This window comes from Mirounga leonina, unplaced genomic scaffold, assembly GCF_011800145.1.
Source record: "Mirounga leonina isolate KUSES-001 unplaced genomic scaffold, KU_Mleo_1.0 Mir_94, whole genome shotgun sequence".
NCBI lineage: Eukaryota > Metazoa > Chordata > Mammalia > Carnivora > Phocidae > Mirounga > Mirounga leonina.
The window spans coordinates 16,469,548-16,491,763 of NW_023270855.1; the positions used below are offsets into that span (position 1 = coordinate 16,469,548).

Consider the following 22,216-nt stretch of genomic DNA (forward strand, 5'->3'; position numbering starts at 1 on the left):
GGGACAGTTCCCGACTCTTTCCTTGATTTTTCTGACTTTGACATCACCAAAGATTACAAGGCAGTAATTTGGTAAAGTTTCACTCACTTTGGGTTTGTCTGAGCAGTCAGCTACCAAGGACAGGGTAGTGGACCTGGTAGGAGATGTATGTTGAGGGTATAGGTAATAAAAGGGTCTATGAAGACTTTAAAAAACGTAATGAAACCAGTGAAAAATGGCTCTTATTTTTAAAAATTATCACCTTGAAGAAGACTCCTCCTCCATCTGCCAGAATATATTGATCATATTGTCTTATCCTCTGTCCCCCAGTCCCTTGCCCAGCTGGGTGCTCCTTAGTGTCTGCTGTTTCAGTATGATTAGATTCAGGAATACTGTGTGCTTTATACTGTGTCCTATCAGGTGGTACAGGACTTCTATTTGCCCCAGAACTGCTGAAGTTAACTTTGGTCACTGATTAAGGTACTGCCTGCCAGACTTCACTATAAAGTTACTTCCTTTCTTTCTCTCTTTTTTTTTTAAAGATTTTATTTATTCATTGAAGAGAGAGAGAGGGGGCACAAGCAGGGGAGAAGGGCAGAGGAAGAGGGACAAGCAGACTCCCCGCTGAGCAGGGAGCCTGACACAGGGCTTGATCCCAGGACCCTGAGATCATGATCTGAGCCAAAGGTAGATGCTTAACTAACCGAGCCACCCAGATGTCCACTTTTTTTCCTCTTTATAATTAGTAAGTATTTTGTGTTTAGGTATTTTTGAGACAATGCAAATATACTGTTCTTCATTGAATATTTAAGTGTTTTATTAATATATTTCTATCAAACTTGTCTACTATGTCAGTGTGACTCCATGAGTTCTTATTTTATTAAACAAGTTATAAGCCATTAATATTATTTTGATGGCCAAATTGTCAATGATTTGGCCAGCAGGAGCCCATTTAAAGTGGTTTGTCTTTTTGACATGTGCCTATCATTCTTTGAACTTTTCCTTACTTTTTGGTACAAGAAAGTGTTCCAGAATTATCTTGTGTATCTCCTACCCTTGCCATGGAAGTAGTCTCCACCCCCCACCCGCCACCGACCACCAAGGAAACCTGGATTCTTTTATTAGAGAATGGTATTTAGAAACCATGATCTGGATGCTAAGTGTACTCAATGTTATTGAGGTGTTCTTGTTCTGAGACCTTCTCATTCAGCATGTGTATATGTGTATAGACATATTTATGCATTTGTTCAATTCCCCTGTATATAACTAATCTCCAGTTACTGCTACCACCTTCTTTGTAAAGGTCCTGATATGTGCTCCCAAGTTTACTCCCACACCTGCCCTGAAACCACTTATTGGGCTGTTCCCTCCCTTCTCACCTCCTCAGGTACTGACCTTGTGCAGCATCCCATCCTTTGTGGATTCTCTTTCACTTCACTTGACCTCTGACACGCTGTGCATGGTCATATTCCACAGTGCATAATTTTCTCACATCCTTCAGATCTAACAACGCACACTGGAACACCCCTTCCCTATGGAGACTGTCCTTACTCTGCTTGGTTCCAACACCAGAATCCAGGTTTCCACCTTCATCACCCTCTCCTGGCAATGGAACCCTCCTGAGCCTTCTCAGACTCTGATATCCTGGGCCAGACTACCCCACCGTAGGTATCCTTATTGCCTTTATTGAACTCTGCCTCTTCGCCACTGAACCACCACTGCCCTACACTTTACCCTGCAAGGATATGTTTCTCATCCCTCTCAGGCTCTATGACCTTATGCTGGGCCACTGTAACTCTCATCTTCCACACTCATGTGGACACATACCTTACTTAACTCCCTTCATGGCATTTAGACGGAATTGTTAAGAAAAAAAAGGAAGGGGAAAAGGAGGATGAAGAGTTCAATTCTCATGTTTAAGGTGAAGAAATGCTGTTTTGTTGTTTTGTTTTGTTTTTAAGTTGAAATAAACAACATAAAGCATAAATCTCATCATATTAAGACTTAATTTTAGGACACTGAGTCCATAACTCTAATAGTTATATTTGAGAGACATGTAAGAGCATGGTCATCTCCTCTGCTTACCATAGTTCTACATTTCAAAGTCGGTAGGTCTTTTGTAGACCATTCAGGCTAGACTTTTGGTATGGAAAGACAATAGAGCTAGTGGTTGAGAGTCTGTGCTCCTATGGGCTGCCTGGTTGGTTCAGTCAGTTAAGTGTCTGACTCTTGATTTCAGCTCAGGTCATGATCTCAGGATCTTGGGGCCAAGCCCCACATCAGGCTCTGCACTCAGCAGGGAATCTGCTTGAGGATTCTTTCTCCCTCTTCCTCTGCCCCTCCCTCCTCTCTATTTCTCTCTCTCAAATGAATAAATAAATCTTAAGAAAGAGAGGGAGAGAGTATGTGTCCCTGAATCAAATGAGCCTTAGTGAGTTTGAATAATTCTCAGTATCTTCATTGGTAAAATAGATATATGTATATCAAATGGTTGTTTTGAGATTTAATGGTATACTGCTTATAAAGTCCATCATATTGTTTCTGGTACAAGTAAATGTGTAGTCCCATATCATGACAATCACCACTACCATTGTCATCATCACCATTATTATAGACAAGGAAACTGAAACTCAGGAAGTTGGATCATCTTTTTTCCAAATTCACCACCTGCTTTAAGAAACAGCAAGAAATTAAACTTGAGTATCCTGATTCCTTCTTCATTGTTTTCATTATCCATTCAGATCTAATTCCTTCCCTTTAGTCTTCCAAAATATTTGCACCCAGGTAAAATATTTTGTTAACTTTATTTTCAATTATAATTTCAGTATACTCCATCAATAACCTAGAAGTGGAGACAGACAGGTTTTAATTCTAGCCTTGTCAGTTACTAGCTACATAATGGTGGACAATTTACTTAACTTTCAGCTGTAAAATAGCCATATTTAGTCTTATATGTTTGTGTTGTTGTAAAAGCTAGTTGAGAAAGAGTGGACTGAGGGTGCAATACAGACTCATTTTACTCCAACAGCTAATGAAATGGTCAAGAAATTATAAATGCAAATAAACAACAAGTAAACAACAGAAATGAACAATGTCTGAACAAGGGACAAATCCCATTGCCACTGACTTTAATCAAAACAAACAAAGAAGCAAACAACAACAACAACAAAAACAATGGTGCAGTGAGAAGAATTTGCCCTGTTCAGAGAAGTGAATTTTTGACTCTTTATTCTCATCCTCACTTCCAGTGAGATTTACTGGTGAAATGACAAAATGCTGAGAATTCTCATAACAACCTCCAGTTCTGGAGTTAAGCAAAGTTGTTATATACATAATGCATTTTAATCTTTTTCCTCTTCAGCCGGAAGAGGAGTGACAGAGCTTATGGTAAGCAGAAAGTGAAGCAGGAAAGTGTGAATAGTAAAGCTGACTGTATTTTACAGACTAATAGTTTCATGCCTATACACTCACTTGGTAAAACCTCTAGAGTCCAACTCTAATAAACAATCCATCTCCCCAGGGGAAGTATACCTATGACTCCTCCACCAATAATGTTGCTACACACCACTTATAAATAAATAATAATTAAATAAAAACCTTAAAACAGAGAGAAGTACCCAAGTTTCCCAATAAAGACTGAACTTCCTCAATCCCATCATTCCCTCAAGTTAAAAATGTGGGTACTCGTGATGTATTCAGCTTCCAAACTGGAGCTAAGGGGGAGGGGGAAAAAAAAAGGTCCTTGATATGATGAGACAAAATAAGAAACATCCTCTCTAAAATAATACATGAATTGTCTGTACACATTTCCTCAAGTATGAGCAAATGAAAAGAAATGGAAGAGTAACTATGCAAATATATTGCAACCATAAAAGTGAAAAACATAGCATGCCAAAGATAGACAGAATACCAATCTAGGAAATTTCTCAAAACTATTTCATGCCGTGGAGTAAAAAATGAATTCAGAAAAAGCTAACAAAACTCAATGGCAATGAAAAAAGAAACAATAGAATCAGATAAATCAGGAGGTTACAAATGTAAGGATACAAATTGCAAACCAAAAAGCATCACTAAAGAACTAATAAATCAATTAGAATAAGTAAGAAACAAAACAGATACCTACTGAAGTCAAATTACTGACATAAAGGGACATTTTGAGGTAATTATAATCAATGAAGTTGAAAAAGCACAGATCAAAAGCAACTGAAAAATAGGCAATGAACAAGAAAGATAAAGATGAACAAACATAAAATCTTTGATGTCATTGAGATAGAGAATAAAACAAATGTATCAGCAGCAGATATCATAAAGAAAATTTCCCATATATTTAAAGAATATACCATGTTCTAAGGACATTTAAGAGAAAGCACTTAATACCGAGGCATGTGTTAGTTAAGTGATCTTCAAAGTTAAAGAAAAGCTTAAGAAGACCAGGCTGAAACAGAATATCATCTAAAAGAATGAAAGAAAATATTAAATTAATTTAGATTTTAAAATGGCAGCCTTCTATACCAGAAGACAGTGGGCAAGAAAGTCTACAATATTCTGAATAAAAGGGTGACATGTCTATTATCACCCACGCTATCTTCCAAGTATAATGGCATCCAACATTCTTTACCTTAAAAAAAAAAAAAAAAAAACCTCCAGGAGACTGTAACATAAATGACTATTCTTAAAGAAATGACTTAACAATGAAATCCATCCAATTAAAAATGAACCAATATATAACTCTCAAGAAAGAAGGAAGAATAGGAGGCACTTTGAATATATATAAATATAAAACTAATACTTAAAATACATGTTATTTTTAGTTACAGAACAGAATATGAAAGCTATAAACTTGGATAATGTACATATAATAATAAAAATAGAAAAATGAAGGGTCATAAGGGAATATAAATAGAAATGTGTGAGTGCTGGGGCTCCTGGGTGGCTCAGCTGATTAAGCATCTAACTTTTGATTTCAGCTCAGGTCATGATCTCAGGGTCCTGGGATTAAGCCTGAGTCTGGCTCTTCATTCAGCAGGGAGTCTGCTGGAGAATTTCTGTCTCCTTTTCCCTCTGCCCCTCACCCATGCTCTCTCTCTCTCTCTGTTTCTAAAATAAATAAATCTTTAAAAAAAAAAAGAAATATGTGAGTGCTAATATCTTTTATAGCAAAGAGTCAAATGATGAAAATACATATGTATTATATGTATATACAATTTTTAAAAGCATAAACACTCTAACCTCTTAGTATTATTTAGTACATTTTGAGAAATCTTTTAGAAAAACAAATACAAATATATATATCTTTGTTGACTCAAATAATTTATTAGAAGTTCAAAATTCTCTTCATTTTTACTTTTACTTTATCCTCTTCATTTTATTTTTACTTTTGTTAAACTAAAATAAAATTTAACCCTCATGTTAAAAGTACTATCTATGATATGATCCCATTTTTATAAAAGCATTGTTCTATGCATTTATCTATCTACATATTAATCTAAATGCTCTGTATTTAGAGGCATAGAAAGATGGCTACAATTTTATCAAATTTTAATAATTTTTATTTTGGGGGAGAGTTTTATTTGGGATAAAGGTTTTCATTTTGCTAGCATAATTTTTCATAGTTTGAATGTTTAAAATCACACAGAATATACCAAAGAAAATACAGCTGACTCTTGAACAACATGGGTTTTAATTGCACAGTCTACTTATATGTGGATTATTTATAGTACAGTATTATAAATGTATTTTCTGTTTCTTATGATTTTCCTTAATAACATTTTATTTTTTAATTTTTTTAAAACTTTAAAAATTTATTTATTTGAGAGAGAGAAAGAGAGAGAGAGCACAAGTGGGGTGAGGGGCACAGGGAGAAGCAGACTCCCTGCCAAGCAGGGAGCCGGATGTGGGACTTGATCCCAGGACTCCAGGATCAAGACCTGAGCCAAAGACAGACGCTTAACCGACTGAGCCACCCAGGCGCCCTAATAACATTTTATTATACCTAGCTTACTTTATTATAAGAACACTGTATATAACACATATAACAGACAAAATATGTGTTAATCAACTGTTTATATTATCAGTAAGTCTTCTGGGCAACAGTAGGCTATTGGCAGTTAAGTTTTTGGGGAATCAAAGTTACACGTGAATTTTCAAGTGCACAGGGAGTTGGCAACCCTAACACCCATATTGTTCAAAGATCAACTGTAACAGATTTTCTTTTTAAATGAAGGAAAGAAACTGAAAAGAAATAAGTTGACGTGGTAATCTAATTTTTGATCGTAGAATATAAATGGCTTTTCTATTCTTTTTGTAGAAATTTCCAACCACCCTCCTGCCCCCCAAGAAAAAACCTGCCTGAAATAATGCATATGAACCACCTAGCATAGTGCCATGCACAAAAGAGCCAGACAAGAAATGTTCATTTATTTACCTTCCTTTACCTTCACTCCAAGAAAAGTGCTGTTCAAATTTAATATAATCCAAATTTGGGGTATAATTTGACTTAATAATACCTTATATTTAGGAGAGTGATTGGAGGTTTTCAAAGGACCTTTATATACACCAATTAATAAGTTAAATCTCCGCGGTACCTTTGGTGAGACACATTTTCATTCTCATTTGGTAGATTAAGAATTTTTAACTAACAGAGCAAGGCATTTTCTAACAAACTTTGGTTTATTTTAGAAGTCACAAAAGCTTGTCTTAGTGAATTATCATTAGTTGGTATCTTTAAATTCTTTTTTTTTTAAAGATTTTTATTTATTTATTTATTTGAGACAGAGAGAATGAGAGAGAGAGAGCACATGAGAGGGGGGAGGGTCAGAGGCAGAAGCAGGCTCCCTGCCGAGCAGGGAGCCCGATGCGGGACTCGATCCAAGGACTCCAGGATCATGACCTGAGCCGGAGGCAGTCGCTTAACCAACTGAGCCACCCAGGCGCCCCATCAGTTGGTATCTTATGTATTCATTTGTATTTGTTATGATCAATATTTGAAGAGCTTGAGTTCATACCAGTGAAAAGCCTAGCTTGTTAACTAATTGGTCTCTTTTAGTAAATTTTCAGTTTTTTTTTTTCCTAGACTGTAATGGAATGATTAAATAATAGTACACTTTTGTTGCTTTGTTTATACTGTCAGAAAGCAAAGACAACATTGGTTTTCTGTACAAGAACAGCTAAAACTGTGACAATATGATATCAAAACCAAGAAACCAAAATGCTTTTTCAAGTACTTTTACTTTAAGAAGGTGCTAGGGGTTAGGAAGAGTGTTGACAATTATTAAATAATTGTATTGATAATACCTAGTATTATAAAATCACCTATAATTATAATGCTACTCTATAAAATTATTTTACTTGACAGTAAAGTAAGAACTCTGCAATAAAGGTACACTGAAAAATACTTTTAAATGGTAATTAAAAGAAAACCATGCAGTTATTGAAAATTAACGTAGGTTTCCATCCCAGTTTTCTTCCTCTTTCATCTTCCATGAAAAAATATATATCCTATGATCTAATACTGGATTAAACCTACCAGTGTCTAAAGTTCATTGTCCTCCCCCTGAATATTGAGAACATTTGATTGTCTCTAAGGCAGTCACATTTTGGCATTTGTAAACAGTTCCACAAAACTTTTCATGGAAAATCAGCTCTTAACCCATGTTAAGAGTCATGTCATCTTTTATAGCAAAAAGTCAATTTTTTTTTTTTATGGCAAAAAGTCCTGTTTGATTTACTTTACCCTTCTGGCCATGGTTGACTGGACCAAAGGTGAATATAGCAGTGAATATAGCCTGCTGGGCTGCTATGTTTGTCTCTCTGGTAACAGGCAAATAATATTAAGACATGGTAGTTATTGATTGTTACTTGAATAGAGATGAGGCATTCAGGAATATTAGAGCAATCCATTTTCCATAAAACTCATGAAGAGTTAGAGAATGCTAGTCTATATAAAGACAGACTGAGATAAAAAGACAAGCAGCAGAATGATGGAGAGAAAGAATAATTTAGAGTGGCTTTATTCTCTGAGCTTTTTGATCTTTCAGTCCAGTTTTCAGTGAGATCTGCCTCTGGGTTCTATGTGCCATCAACTCTACTATTTCTGTTCCTTGCAGAGAGACTTTAGAAATACAGATTCAAAACAATAAACAAAAGAACAAAACCACTGTTGTGCTGCTTTTCCTCTCTCTAGAACTATGAAAGCACAAATAACCTGGGTAGTCAACCATTTGTTTTGAGGAGAAGTTATTGGGGGCAAATTCAAGCACACGAGAAGCCTCATATCTAAAAGAACATAGAATTTAAAAATGTATTATCCATGGTTTTACTTGAATCTCATTGTTTGGACTTGGGCAAATTTCAGGTTTCACAGAGGGGCAAGACTAGATATCTACAGGATCAAACCCACATAGAATGTTCCTGGGATCTTTGTTTCACAGTCCTATCCCTCCCAATATAGTTCCTTACCCAGGCTCCTGGCACTCCCTAAATGTCTTCTACTAAAGAGGTTCGATTTCTAAAATCATTTTTGGGGTGCTTGGATAGCTCAGTTGGTTAAGTGCTGACTCTTGATTTTGGCTCAGGTCATGGTCTCAAGGTCGTGAGATCGAGCCCCATGATGGGACTGCATGAGATTCTCTCCCTTTCCCTCTGCCCCTCTCTCCTGTTCATGCACAGGTACCCCACCTCTTTCTCTCAAATAAATAAATAAATAAATAAATAAATAAATAAATAAATAAAATCTTAAAAAAAAAATTCCAATTCACTAAAAATAGAACAACATGAAAAATAAGTAAAGTTTGATGACTTCACTTGGTTTTACCAAAGAGGAAACTAAAACCAGGGCAGGTAACCAATGTGATTGCACAGGGAGGGCTCAGCTCTTAGTAGGGCCCTGCATTTCTGGTTTAATGTTCTGAAGCACTGCCTTAACACTCTTAATACTGTTAGTCATAAATTTGAGTTTTGTAAGTGAAGCCTGATGAGTCTGGTGAGCACTGAATGCTTGGTGCCTTGGCTAACACTTGGTGCCTCCTCCTGCCACCACCAGGCCTGCCTCTCCAGAACCCTACATTTTCAGATTACACCATGCCCTGTAAATTATGTAGTTGGTCCTGACTAAAGCTTACACAACTTAAATGATTTGCTCAAGATCACACTGCAGGTGAAATTCCAGCACTAGTACTCAGATCTAGGTTTGACTCAAAGTCCAGGGTTGCACATACTACAGTATAACCACTGGAGTTCTGCATCCTTGCAGGACTAAAAGGAGCTCTGTCTTCTCTGGCTTTGTTTTCTTTCTAAGCCTCTTTGTTAGCTTCCAAACCATGCTCTTAAGCCTGTTTAACCTAAATTAGACTATGGTCAATTATGTCTTCTCAGGAATTTAGGTTCAGAGGGAAAAAGCATGAAGGATTGCTCAGAAGTTCAGTTTTTCAAAATAAAGGAAAAAATAAAGGTGGTTTTATAGCTAAAAAATACATATTATTCACACTTGCAGACGTTCATTTTCATGAGTCTTTGGGGCTCATAGGTTTAGCTGTCCAGTAAACAGATATACTGTTGTGGCTGAATAGTGAGGGCTGGGTTGGAGAAACCGAGTTTTAGAAACATTGGCCTTTAAATTCTAACGAAAAGATAATTTTGTTCTAACCATGGTTTGATGGTAATTATTCTACTAATATATATTAAATTAGTTCAAAGGTGTAGGTTCCCATGTTCACTGCAGCATTATTTACACTAGAAAAGATATGGAAACAACCTAAGTGTCTATCAATGAATGAATGGATAAAAAATGTGGTATATACATAAATGGAATATTATTCAGCCATAAAGAAGAAGGAAATACTGTAGTTTGTAACAACATGGATAAACCTGAAGGTCATTATGCTAAGTGAAATAAGCCAGACAGAGAAAGACAGATGCTGTATGATCTCATTTATATGTGGAATCTTAAAAGAATGAACTCATAGAAAAGGTGGGAGAACAGGGTAGAGGTAGGGAGGACTGGGGGGACAGGGAATAGGTGAAGGTTGTCAAAGGGAACAACTTCCTGTTATAAGATAAAAAAGTTTTGGGGATATAATATATAGCATGGTGGCTATGGTTAACAAGACTATATTGTAGAGGTGCCTGGGTGGCTCGGTCGGTTGGATGTCTGCCTTCAGCTTGGGTCATGATCCCAGGTCCTGGGTTCCCTGCTCAGCAGGGAGCCTGCTTCTCCCTCTCCTCCCCGCTCATGTTCTTTCTCGCTATCTCTATTGCTATCTCTGTCTCTCTCTCTCAAATAAATAAATAAAATCTTAAAAAAAAAGAGTATATTGTATATTTGAAAATTGCTAAGAGAATAGATCTTAAAAATTCTCAACACAGAAAAAATATTGTTACTATGTGAAGTGATGGATGTGCTTACTAACTTTATGGTGTAATCATTTTACAATATATACATATATCAAATCATTACATCATAAACCTTAAACTTACACAATCTTGTATATCAATTATATCTCAATAAGTTGGAAAAAAAGGTATAGTTTCAAAATAGCCTTAAATTTAAATCTTAACTAGAATAAAGCCATACTTTGAAATTGGCATTCATTTTACAACCTGGATAATCAGTGAGTCCTTATTCAAGCAAACATCAAAAATGAGGAGGAGGAGTTTAACATATACGTGACAGTGGCCATACTTGATATTTCTTCATGCAACAGACATTTGAGAAGACAGTTCTTAATTGAGAAGCCACTTTGAACATAATAGAATCATTCTGGTTATTTTTATATCAGACACTCTAGCAGAAAAAAATAATGGTGTATACACTCAGTATAAGATATGTACATGGAGATCTACAGTATTTTGGTCCAGTCAGACATTTATAGGGACCTAGTGATTTGAAGGCTGAGCTTTAAACCTGCCTGGAAAGTATATGACACATCAGATGTGGTACACAGATCATAAAGTAAATCATTGTAATAAGTGTGCATTACCATACATTTTATATTTTGTTGATCTCTGCAGTTTAAAGCCAAACCAAAACACAATTCTACATCATTGCTTATTTAGATATTGCCAGCACACAATAATAAAGTCTAACATAAGTAAGTTCAACCAAGTTTTATTAGCTCTAATTATTTGCTGAACCTTCTTCAGGTGCTGATAATAAAAATAAATAAATGAATTGCACTCAAGGAGCTTATAATCAAATAAGGGCAAATGGGGAATTTAGTAAGTGTCAGAGATAAAGTTGAACTTGTACATGAATTATCTTACTTTATCCTTACAAGAACTCTAACAAGTAGATTCTAATATTACCAATTTAAGTGTAAAGAGTTTTCCATAAAAGGTTTAGAGAACTTAGGTAACTTGCTCAATATTGAACAGTTAGAGAGTGGTGGAATCCAATTTTGAATCTGGGCAATCTGACTCCAGAACACACACTCTAAGTCACTGCGACATATACTCCAGAAAGGGAATCAGACATGAAAACAAGTAACTAACTGCAAATATTACAGGATAAGTATTATACCAAAAACATAAGTATGCTTTTAAGGGAGTGCAAAGAGGAAGTGATTAATTCTGGTTAGAGGTTATGGAAGATTAGAAGGGCCCTGCATTTCTGTGAGCTATGTGAGGAATTATGTGAGCTTTGTGTAAAACAATGAGAATGAGAATGCCTTTGAAAGGGAAGGGTGTAGTAAAGAAATTCTAAGACAAGCTTGAATAAAAATATGAAAATATCTGTCACTCAAAAATAAATATAACTAGTCTGGAAGGTAGGAGAATAATGAAATATAGAAATGGAATGGTATATTTAGAATATTTTGAAGGCCTTTAAATGACATTACAGAGGTTTGAACTTGATGTGTTAAGTGTTAGAAAACATGGAAGTGTTTTCAACTTTAAGCAGCTATATGACATGCTTAGATCTATGATTAACTGGAGGAAGGATAGGGGAAGAGAATCACAAGTCAGGCAGATTATTTATCAAACATTTGAAAACACTGAGATAATTGGGGCATTGTCAGTAGGAATGAAGAGAATGAGAACAATATGAGAGCTCTTTTGAAGTGTTTAGAGGCAATACCAACAGAATGATATAACTGATTCGAAGTGAGAGATGAGGGAAAGAGAGAATTAAAGATTCCTCTGAGCTAGCTGATGGATGAAGGCAAGAAGGCACATCTGCTGACTTCCTTAACTGTTAAAAGGAGGAGGAGGGGAAAGATGAGGGCACTGAGGATGAAAGGAGATGAGAAAGCAGCTACAAGTTTAATTCATTTTTCATTTATTTACTGAACAAGCATTTATTTGTGGGATTACCATTTGCAAAAGCTATCTTTGGGTCTGGAAAATATAGCAATGAAAAAAACCTGCTAAAATTGCTGCTCTAATGGAGTTTGTATTCTAATTGGGGGAGGCATAAATTAAGTCAACAAGTAAACACATGGTACATTAGATGCTATTAAGTGCAATGGAGAAAAATAAAGAGTAAGTGAGCGGGGAATTCTGGGTAAGGTGGGGTGTTATTTTATAAAATATGACAAAAGAAGATATCACTTATTTGGTACATCTGAACAGGGGGTGGTCAGCTTTGGCAAGTAGGGATAGTAGGCCAAATAAGACGAGGGGAAAATATACCATTTGATTTAGCAATGTAGAGATCACTGAGCACTTAGCAAGAGTTGACTGGAGTATGGATCCTGAATGGAGTGTGGTCAAGGAGCAATGTGAAGAGAGGAAATTGAAACAATAAGTATGAAAAAAAAAGTTGTAAGGAGTTTTTCCATGAAAGGGTCCAGAGATTTAGGATAGAAAGATGCAGGGTCAAGAGCACATTTTGTTGAGATGAGAAATTACAACACATTCGCATGTTCTGGACATGATTCAGTACAGTGTGAACAAGATGATGCACAATAGGGCACCTGGGTGGCATAGTTGGTTAAGCATCTGTCTTCGGCTCAGGTCACCATCCCAGGGTCCTGGGATTGAGTCCCGTATGGGGCTCCCTGCTCAGTGGGGAGCCTGCTTCTCCTTCTCCTCCCTGTTCCTGCTCTCTCTCACTATCTCTGTTGCTATCTCTGTCTCTCTCAAATAAATAAATAAAACCTTAAAGAAAAAGGAAAATACTGTATATATAAAAAAAAAGATGATGCACAATAGAGGGAAGACAATATCTGGAGTGATGCCCTTGAAGAAGTGCCAGAGGAGGGATCCAGTTCCTTTGTAGTGAGTGGCTTTAGAAAGAAAGTTTTCTTCCACAGTAACGAGGGAAGGCAGAGTATATAGACAGGTAGAAAATACACTGATATATGTGAGGTTGAAAGCATGTTAAAATTATCTTCTGATATTTTCCTTACTTTCTTAGGAAGGAGGAAGAAATATTATCAGCTGAGACAGATGATGGGAGAGGAAGTGTGGGAAGTTTGATAGGAGATGACAATGTATAAAACGAGCATCAGGAGAATGAAAACATGACAGAGCAGAGAGATGTTAGAGGCCATTATCATAGTAAATATTTGTGAAAGATTTCAAAATGGACACAAGAAGATTACTGGGTATCTTGTCCAGTGCATTTTTGGGTGTTAACTCTGCCTTTCAATGTCTTTTATCTATTTTACAACAATGTAAGGAAGAGAAAACTGTTAAGAATGCAAATGATTCTTAAACATTGAAATGCAAATGAATTGTGCCCAATACAATGAAATACTTCTTTCTCTTTTTCCCTTGTGGCTAAACCAGGTTTTTGTTTTGTTTTGTTTTGTTTTTGTATCATCTTCCATGAGATATAACTGGCATACCATGAAATTTAGCCATGATAAAACCATTTTGCATCCATTTATAAATCCATTTTATCATTTATTACTGCCTATGCACACATGGTTCTTTAAATTCTACTTTGAACAAGTTGCAACACTTTACTGGTTCCCACATTAATTAGTTTGTTAAACAAAAGCTATCACATTTATATTCATTTAAGATTCATTATTTTGCTATTTTAAAAATATCATTAAAACACATTAAATTTGAGCTGCCAGTGGGACTCATAGTTGTAGAACCAGTAGCTAGCTATAAGCAGGAGTTGGCTGGGGAGAAAGGCAGAGTTGAAGGGCACTGCTCTGTAAAGTTAAGTACCAACATGGAATTGAGTAAAAGGACAACTGAAGATGGAAAACCAGGGATCATCAACATCTTTAGAATTGACAAAAGAGAGAAAAGAGCCAAAAAATTCTAAGAAGGTCTATATGAGAAATTGAGATTATTTTACCTGAATCATTATATAGTTATCGATTGCTATCATAACAAATTATCTCAAACTTGGTAGCATAAAACTATACAAATTTATTATCCTACAGTTCTGTAGATCAGAATTCCAGAATGGGTCTCACTGAGCTAAAATCAAGGTGTTGGTAGAGTTGCATCTCCTTCTTGAGAGGCTCCAGCATAGAATGTGTTTCCTTGAGAATGTCTTTCCTTGCCTTTTCTAGCTTCTAGAGGCTGCCTGAATTCCTTAGCTTGTGGACTCCTTTCTCCATCTTCAAAACCAACAATAGTACATTGAGTCCTTTTACTTCAAATTACTCTAACTACTCCTCCATACTCACATTTCCCTTTGATTCTCTTCTGCCTCCTTCTTCTACTACTAAGGACCCTTGTGATGACACTGGACTCAACCAGATAATCCAGGATAAACTTCCTTTTAAATCAGCTGATTAGGGGTGTCTGGGTGGCTCAGATGGTTAGGCGTCTGCCTTCGGCTCAGGTCATGATCCCAGGGTCCTGGGATCCAGCCCCACATTAGGCTCCCTGCTTGGCGGGAAGCCTGCTTCTCCCTCTCACACTCCCCCTGCTTATGTTCCTGCTCTACTATCTCTCTCTCTGTCAAATAAATAAATAAAATCTTTAAAAATAAATAAATAAATCAGCTGATCAGAAACCTTTATTCCATCTGCAACTTTAATTTCCCTTTGCCATGTAACCTAGCATATTCACATGTTCCAGGGATTAGGACATGGACCACTTTGGGGCCATTATTCTGCTGATCCCATCCATCATACGGGAGGCCAAGAAAGGAGAGTTTTTAATAAAAGACATAATTAAGGTTGTTATGTGTTAGAGAGCAGTGAAAAATAAGAACAACAAAACCTTACTTGGTAATCAGAAAATCTTTCGTTTCTTTAGGAGAAATTTCATTACCAAGTCAAGACACATTACCAAGTCAAGACAAAAAACCAAGTTTAAGGTAAACTGAAGACTGAAAGAAAACTATGGCATGGGATAGAAACAACATAGAAGCCAGGTGGCAAAGAGCGAGAGAAATGAGTGGGGCCTAGAGAACCTGTTTGTATATGTGTGTTTCAGTTTTGATTATTTGTATTTTCAGGATTAAAGAGACAAGCTTATTTGTAGGCTGATGCTAAGGGACCAACTGAGAGGTAAACTCAGATTCTCTCTTTTGAACTTCTGGGTCTTTGACACTATTACTTCCCTAATTTAGAGCATTTCAACCTTAACCTCTGAAAAGTAACAGCATGCTGTCAAGTATACAAAGCACCTAAAAGCACTTTCCTCAAATGTCCCACAGTGAAGATGTTAGAAAGCCCCACAAAACCAAGATATCATTGAGATATTACAGTGGCCCCATTGGTTACCCTCTGAGATAAGAGTGTGTCTGCCTGAAATGGCATTGATTCCATGTGTATACCAATAAAAAACTAAAAGGAGAACATTTGGAAAAAAGGAGAAATAAATAACTGAGAAAGGCACTCTAAAATCTGTGAATAGCCAAGGTAGACACATACCTCAAATGGACATTCCTTGATGATAACTGACATAATTTTGGTAACAGAGTATGACATGTAAGCATGCTGATCCATCATTCCTGTTTCATGCTTATTGCCAACATGCATATCTTAAAGAAATCTGTAGGTTTGGGGTGAAATGTCACCCAAGTGGCCTCCTTGGAAAGCTGAGACTGTACCTCATTCCCATGTATGTCATCTATGCCTTGCTACTTTCTCAAGTTGAATTCCATTTCTCATTCCAGGCACGTACTTCTCCTGCCCTCTCTGCCATGCAAAAATGCCACCAAATTTGTCAGAAAAGATTTGCCCTTTGTGAAACTAGCCTGATTAAGTTTTATCAGCTCATATCTCTCTGGATGTTTGGTAACCTCATTCCTTATTACTGTCTCAGAGATCTTGCTTACAGCCAAGGGCAGATCTGCTCATTTGTAATTTCCTGGTTCTTTCTCAGCTCTTTTCTCACAGATTGGGGTTTGGTTTTTGTTTTTGTTTTGCTTCTATTTCCCTCTGTGAAATATTTTTGCTAAGGTTTCCTCATTTTAGTTTAAAACTTATTTAGAAATAGATTTATATGTTTTCCAATTTACCACAATGAAAGTTTCTTATAAATTTAAATTATTGGTTGATAAAAATCTTTCATGCATTTCCTCTACTTGCCAATGTGATCTTTCTTATGAAGAAATGCTCCTTAGAGTAGATCAGCAGTTGTTCTATTTCTCTCTTGCTACATCAGTTTAAACTTCATAAACACCATAATTACACTAGACTAAACTCGAATATGAAATAAGAAAATGAAATGGCATCCCCTGATTCATTATGCTATATTGTCTTCCTCCCAATATAAAGATTAAATGACAAGGATAGTTTACAAAGATGACAAACATAAGCTCGAATTTTTTTTTTCCAGACTCGTAAGCAACAAAAGATTTTTTCTTCTCTTTTATGAGTGGGAAACTGGTCGGTTTCCTGTGTGAGAGAAGCCTTTGACATTTTCTGTTGACTCTTTCAAGGTTCAGACAGTTCTAAATTTTGTTCCTGTTTTTCCTCACTTGAATATTTGAACATAAACAGTCTCTCCAGTGATGCTACACTGACTTTGTAAACATTTCACAAAGATGAGGATACATCAGGCTTTTCCTTCTCCACCTTCCTATTCATGTTCTCCCTTCACATTCTTTATCAACCTGTTTCCATGTACTTCTCCAGAGGGGAAAAGTTAGACAAGAGAAACACATGACACATCTTATGGACATGGACTGCTATGGGCATGTAGGAAACAGTTTTATTTACTCAATCAGCATTTTTTTAAGTTTAAGGTTATTATTTTATGCCATTATATAAATAATAGATGCTTATTATGGAATATTTGCAAGTCTCAGAAAGGTAAAGAAAAAAAATACCCAATTTTGGATACTGGTATCTATAATTCATGAATCTTTTTCTGTACATGCTGTCAATTGTTTTTTTTGTTTTTTTTTTTTTAAAGATTTTATTTATTTATTTGACAGAGAGAGAGAGAGAGCACAAGCAGGGGGAGAGGCAGGCAGAGGCAGAGGGAGAAGCAGGCTTCCCGCAGAGCAGGGGGAGCCTGATGTGGGACTTGATCCCAGGACCCTGGGATCATGACCTGAGCTGAAGGCAGTCACTTAACCAACTGAGCCACCCAGGCACCCTATGCTGTCAATTGTTAATCTCTACCATTACCCACTTAAAAATATAACATAAGCAATTTCCCTATTAATAATGAGTACTTGTGAACTTTTAGTTTTAATGGAACTATACATTTTGAAAGTTTCATAATAATCCATCATGTGACTAATATATCTAAATAAAATACAGACATTTGTCTATGTTTTGCTTTTTTATCATTAAAAAATAAATGCAATAATAAATGCCTTTCCTATACTGTATTTATTATTATTTTCTTAGCATAATTTTCTAGAATTAGAATTGATGGATCTAAAAGTATTAATATTTGGGGTATTCTGATAATTATTGTTAATTTGCATCTAATTGAATCCTGTGAAATCAGGAAATGCTTTTAAGTGCAAATTTTATCCCAACTGGGATTTGAAAGATAATTAACAGTTATGATGATGTTTTTGACAATTTACTAGCTGTTACATGTACTAATTTGGCATTTATTATCTAAGGCTTGCCACAAACTCTATGAGGAAAATGCTAATCCTCCCGCAGTTTACACAGGTTAAAACTAGTCAATCTAACATCAGAAACCACAATTTAAACAACCCCAAACTACAGGAATTAGGATGGAGAGATTCTTTAGAAAGAGCATAAGGTAAGTAAATGCAAATGTCTTGAGTTGAGAGAAACCAAGAAGTATTTGAAGATGGAGTAATCCTTGTTAAGGAAGTTGACAAGAGATGGGGCTAGAAAGATAGATATCCAAAGAGACATCAAGAAGTCACTTTTAGCTACCTTAAAGAATGAGGAACTCATCTTGAGGGCTTTGGGAAGCCATAAATGTGACTTAAGCTTGTGATCACATTTTCAATTGAAAAACATGTCCAAATTCTGCATGCAAAAGAAGTAGTTGCGGTCAGGCTTGCATTCAAGGAGCTTAACCGAATCCTGATAGGAAGTGCTCTCCAGATAAGAAGGAACTAGACTTAGGGCAAAACTACTTTTTTCTTTATTTTCCTATCAGAGCTCAAAGGGTCTAAGTGCCTCTGGCTTCTACAGAAGCCATGACCTTGGCTGTTCCTTCTGGGGCTTTGGAGAAATCACAGGTAGCCCACCATCAAGTGTGACATAGACTCTGAGACTCAGTTCAAACAGAGCTGAGTGGATGCAGCTCTCTGAATGGCTGAATTAAAAGTATGTGTGGTTTGTTTTTCTAGACAAAGAAAAGAAAACAAAATTCTATTCAGCTCTTGATCTTTGAAAATGTAGACATTCATCTTAATTTTCCATGCTGATTCCAAAGCTAACCAGAGAGACTAATTTAAATTTAGCAAACATTGCTATCATATATTGGCTATTACTTATTTTATTATTTATTTTATTTGTTTCTCTTGGTGCTAGCATGGAAGAAGCTATTTTATAAACTTTTCACAAACACTAATAATTCACAAGTGCCAAGTGCTTTTGCTGACAAGAGTGCAAGTGATAATAATGGAGAGTTCATTTTTAAGCCATGAGTTAGCTCTTAATCAGACTACTTAGCACTGGACATACTGCTTATCAGTAGCATGTACAATTTCTCCCTCTGTCCCTGCAATGACCAAAAAAATGGAACCTAAACAAATGGGCAGAAAAGAGAAGAAAGCTCTTATCAAGATACAGTTAATGACATTTTTCAAATTTCAAATTGCCGTTTTTGGAGTACCACATATATGTTTTATTTATTAGTTTCCTAGGACTGCCGTAACAAATTACCACCAACTTAGAGGCACAAACCAATAAATTTATTCTCTTACAGTTCAGAAGGCTTAAAGTCTAAAATGAAGGTGTCGTCAAGATTGATTTGTTCTGGAGGCTCTGAGGGAGAAACCATCCTGTGCCTCTATCCCGGCTTCTGGAGGTTGTCAGCAGTCCTTGGTGGTCTTGGGCCTACATCACTCCAGTCTGGATCTATCTTCGTATCACATCACTTCCGTATCTCTGAGTATCCTCCTCTCTTCTCATAAAGACACCAGTCATTGGATTCAGAACCCAATCAGAATCAGGATGATTTCATGTCAGTGGCTGTTAACTAATTACATTTGTAAAGACCTTATTTCCAAATAAGATCCCATTCTTAATTTCTGGGGGGGACATGAATTTTGTGGAGGACACTATTCAACCCACAACATTTAACCTCGGCATTTTGTTGAAAGATGTTTTATGTGGTAACACAGGTTATGTGGAACATTTGGGGGGGAAAAAAAAACCCTAAATAATAAGCCAAATAAAAGGATTTAAGGCTGTCCCTTTATTCCTTTCATTAGAGCTATTCCAAATTTCTCCAACCCTTCAACACTAAAATAAGAACTGTAATTCTTCAAGGGGCAATTTAATATTCAGTGTTTTTCCAACTTCTTTGAAGGTAGATTTTTGTTGGTTTTTGGTAGCACTTCATCAATTTATTTTGTTTTGGTTTTTTGTCTTCTTATGTACAGTTCTTTGGAAATGCTGGAGAAGACAAGCCTCAAGTAGTTCATAAAATGAAGTTAATTTCTTTTCCTGCTTTCCAGTATCTCTTGGAATTCTGTCCTAAACTCTAGTACAACTGGGTCACACATCTTGAGAAACCCAGCTGAAATAGTAAAACTTGTCTGTCTTTGACTTCTACTGTGATTTTCTGCAATCCTTATAAAACTGGAGCAATCACTTTTTAATAAAAATTATTATAAAATGTTAATTGCTTTCTTTTATGAGTTGGGAGAGTGGGGTGGTTTCCTAGAATAATAACTATCATGTAATTAGCACACATTATTAAGCAGACTGAAAATCTTATAAAATATTATTTAGTGTGTTTTAATCCTTACAAGAACCCTGTAGGTATTAATATTATTACTATTTGACAGATAAGGAGAATGACATTCAGAGAGCTAAAACTTGGCCATCTTCACAGAGCTGGTAGTAAGAAGCCCATGCTCTTTCTCTCCATATAAGTACGTATTTCACTGTTTTATCACATTGTGTTTATGTATGTGTGTGTGTGTGCACGTGTGCACACAAGCATGCTGGATTTACATCATTAAATGTTGTTGATGCTATTTATTTATTTATGTATTTATTTTTACTTTATGAACTCCTTAGGTTTCATTAAATGTGTGTGTAATTGACTTGGAGATAAAGATGTCCATATACATATAACCTCTCACAACAATTTGGCTTTAACAATTGAAACAATGGTACCCCAGCAAATCACAGGAGCTGATTAGCAAGGTTTCAGGGCCGTGCTTGGAACTGCTGACACCTCTATCACTGTTACATTCAGAAATGTATGAGGTTAGAGACAAAATGGTCTAATTAACCAGGAGCTGCTTCAGTATCCTCAATGACTGGACAAAGATTAATCAGAAACTGGAAGCCTGGCTGAGAGATGATGCGGAGATGTGTGTCAATGAACAATGACACCAAAATGACTAATAACCAATTATGTCTATAACCTGAAACAACTGGTTGAAAAATTCTCTAAGGCAGAAATGGGAAATGAAGAGGGGAGCCTCTGAATAATCTCTTGTCTCAGAGAAAATGCTTTTGTAGCTCAAGAGTTTTAGAGACTCTGACAGATACAAAAACGGCAAAAGATTAATAATAAAGTTAATGGTCTAAAAGCTCTGTTTTCATCACTGGCCTGCAGGTTTCTTTTTCCTCAGCTATTGGTCACTGACAGACATAGGGGAACTGTCCTAGGGTGGGCAGAAAGTTTCATCAGTGTCCTTTATTTCACTGTTTTTGTTAAACTCTGAGTTCCCAGGACCTCCAATAGTGCATGTGCATGTGATAATTGAATATATATTTGGTGAATAAAAAAATGGACAATACAATTAGGAGTCTAATTTAATTAATGAATTTCCTATAAACCCATCACCATACACTTCATTGAATAAAAAGGGTTTAATCTGTTCCTATTTTCTTTGTAATGAAGGATAGTTGGAAGAAAGGCAGGCAGAGACAAGGGGACTGCCCTAACAGAAACCACCCTTCAAAGGATTTTACAGCACCCTGGAAGGATCTCTCCACCCTTTCCCACAGAACAACTACCTGATAGGTAGATGAGTGTGTGGACAAAAACCCGATTGGGTGACAGGTGCATGGAGGGTTAATCAAATTAAAACAGCTCACCAACAAGCCCATAAAAACTCCTAGACTTAGAAACTCTGCTGGCAACCCTCTTGGGCCCCCTCCCTCTTCAGGAGCTTTGTACTATTGCTCAATAGGCTTTGCTTTACTATTTCTCAAAAACTTTGCTCTGCTGCCCACTACTCTTTGTTTGGTCTACCTCTTCATTCTTTGGAGTGGCATGACCAAGAACCGCAGGCACTAAAGAAAAAGAAATCCTGCAACAAGTGTATTTTTTTCAAATGAGTATTTCCTTTGAACTTACTATGTGCCAGGTTCTAGTCTAAGGGCTTTACATGCCTGATGTCAGTTGATCTTCATCACAACACTTTGTTCATTCCTTCCTCTGTGCCAGTCACTTTTAGAAGCAGAGCATACAGCAGAAAACAAAACAAATAAACAAAAAAACCCTTTCTCCTCCTGGATCTAAAAAGCAGAAAGTGATATTACTACCACCCCTTTTGAGCAGAGCAGTTAAGCTATTTGTCTGAGGTCATCAAGAGCTAGGTTCCAGGATAGATTTAAATACCTAGAGAGCCCCTACTGCTAATCAGAGCATACTGCCTCTATACCAGCCACCATAATAAAGGTTTTCTGCCATATTCCATGTAATATTTCTGCAGCGATCACTATACTAAAGAAAGAAAGAAGAT

The 22,216-nt window shown here is 36.4% G+C and overlaps 1 protein-coding gene across 1 annotated transcript in view; it reads right to left on the bottom strand.

Annotated features, from left to right (window-relative positions):
• The window catches only part of CNTN6 (contactin 6), a 586,479-nt gene that overhangs the window by 188,596 nt on the left and 375,667 nt on the right, over positions 1–22,216 (bottom strand).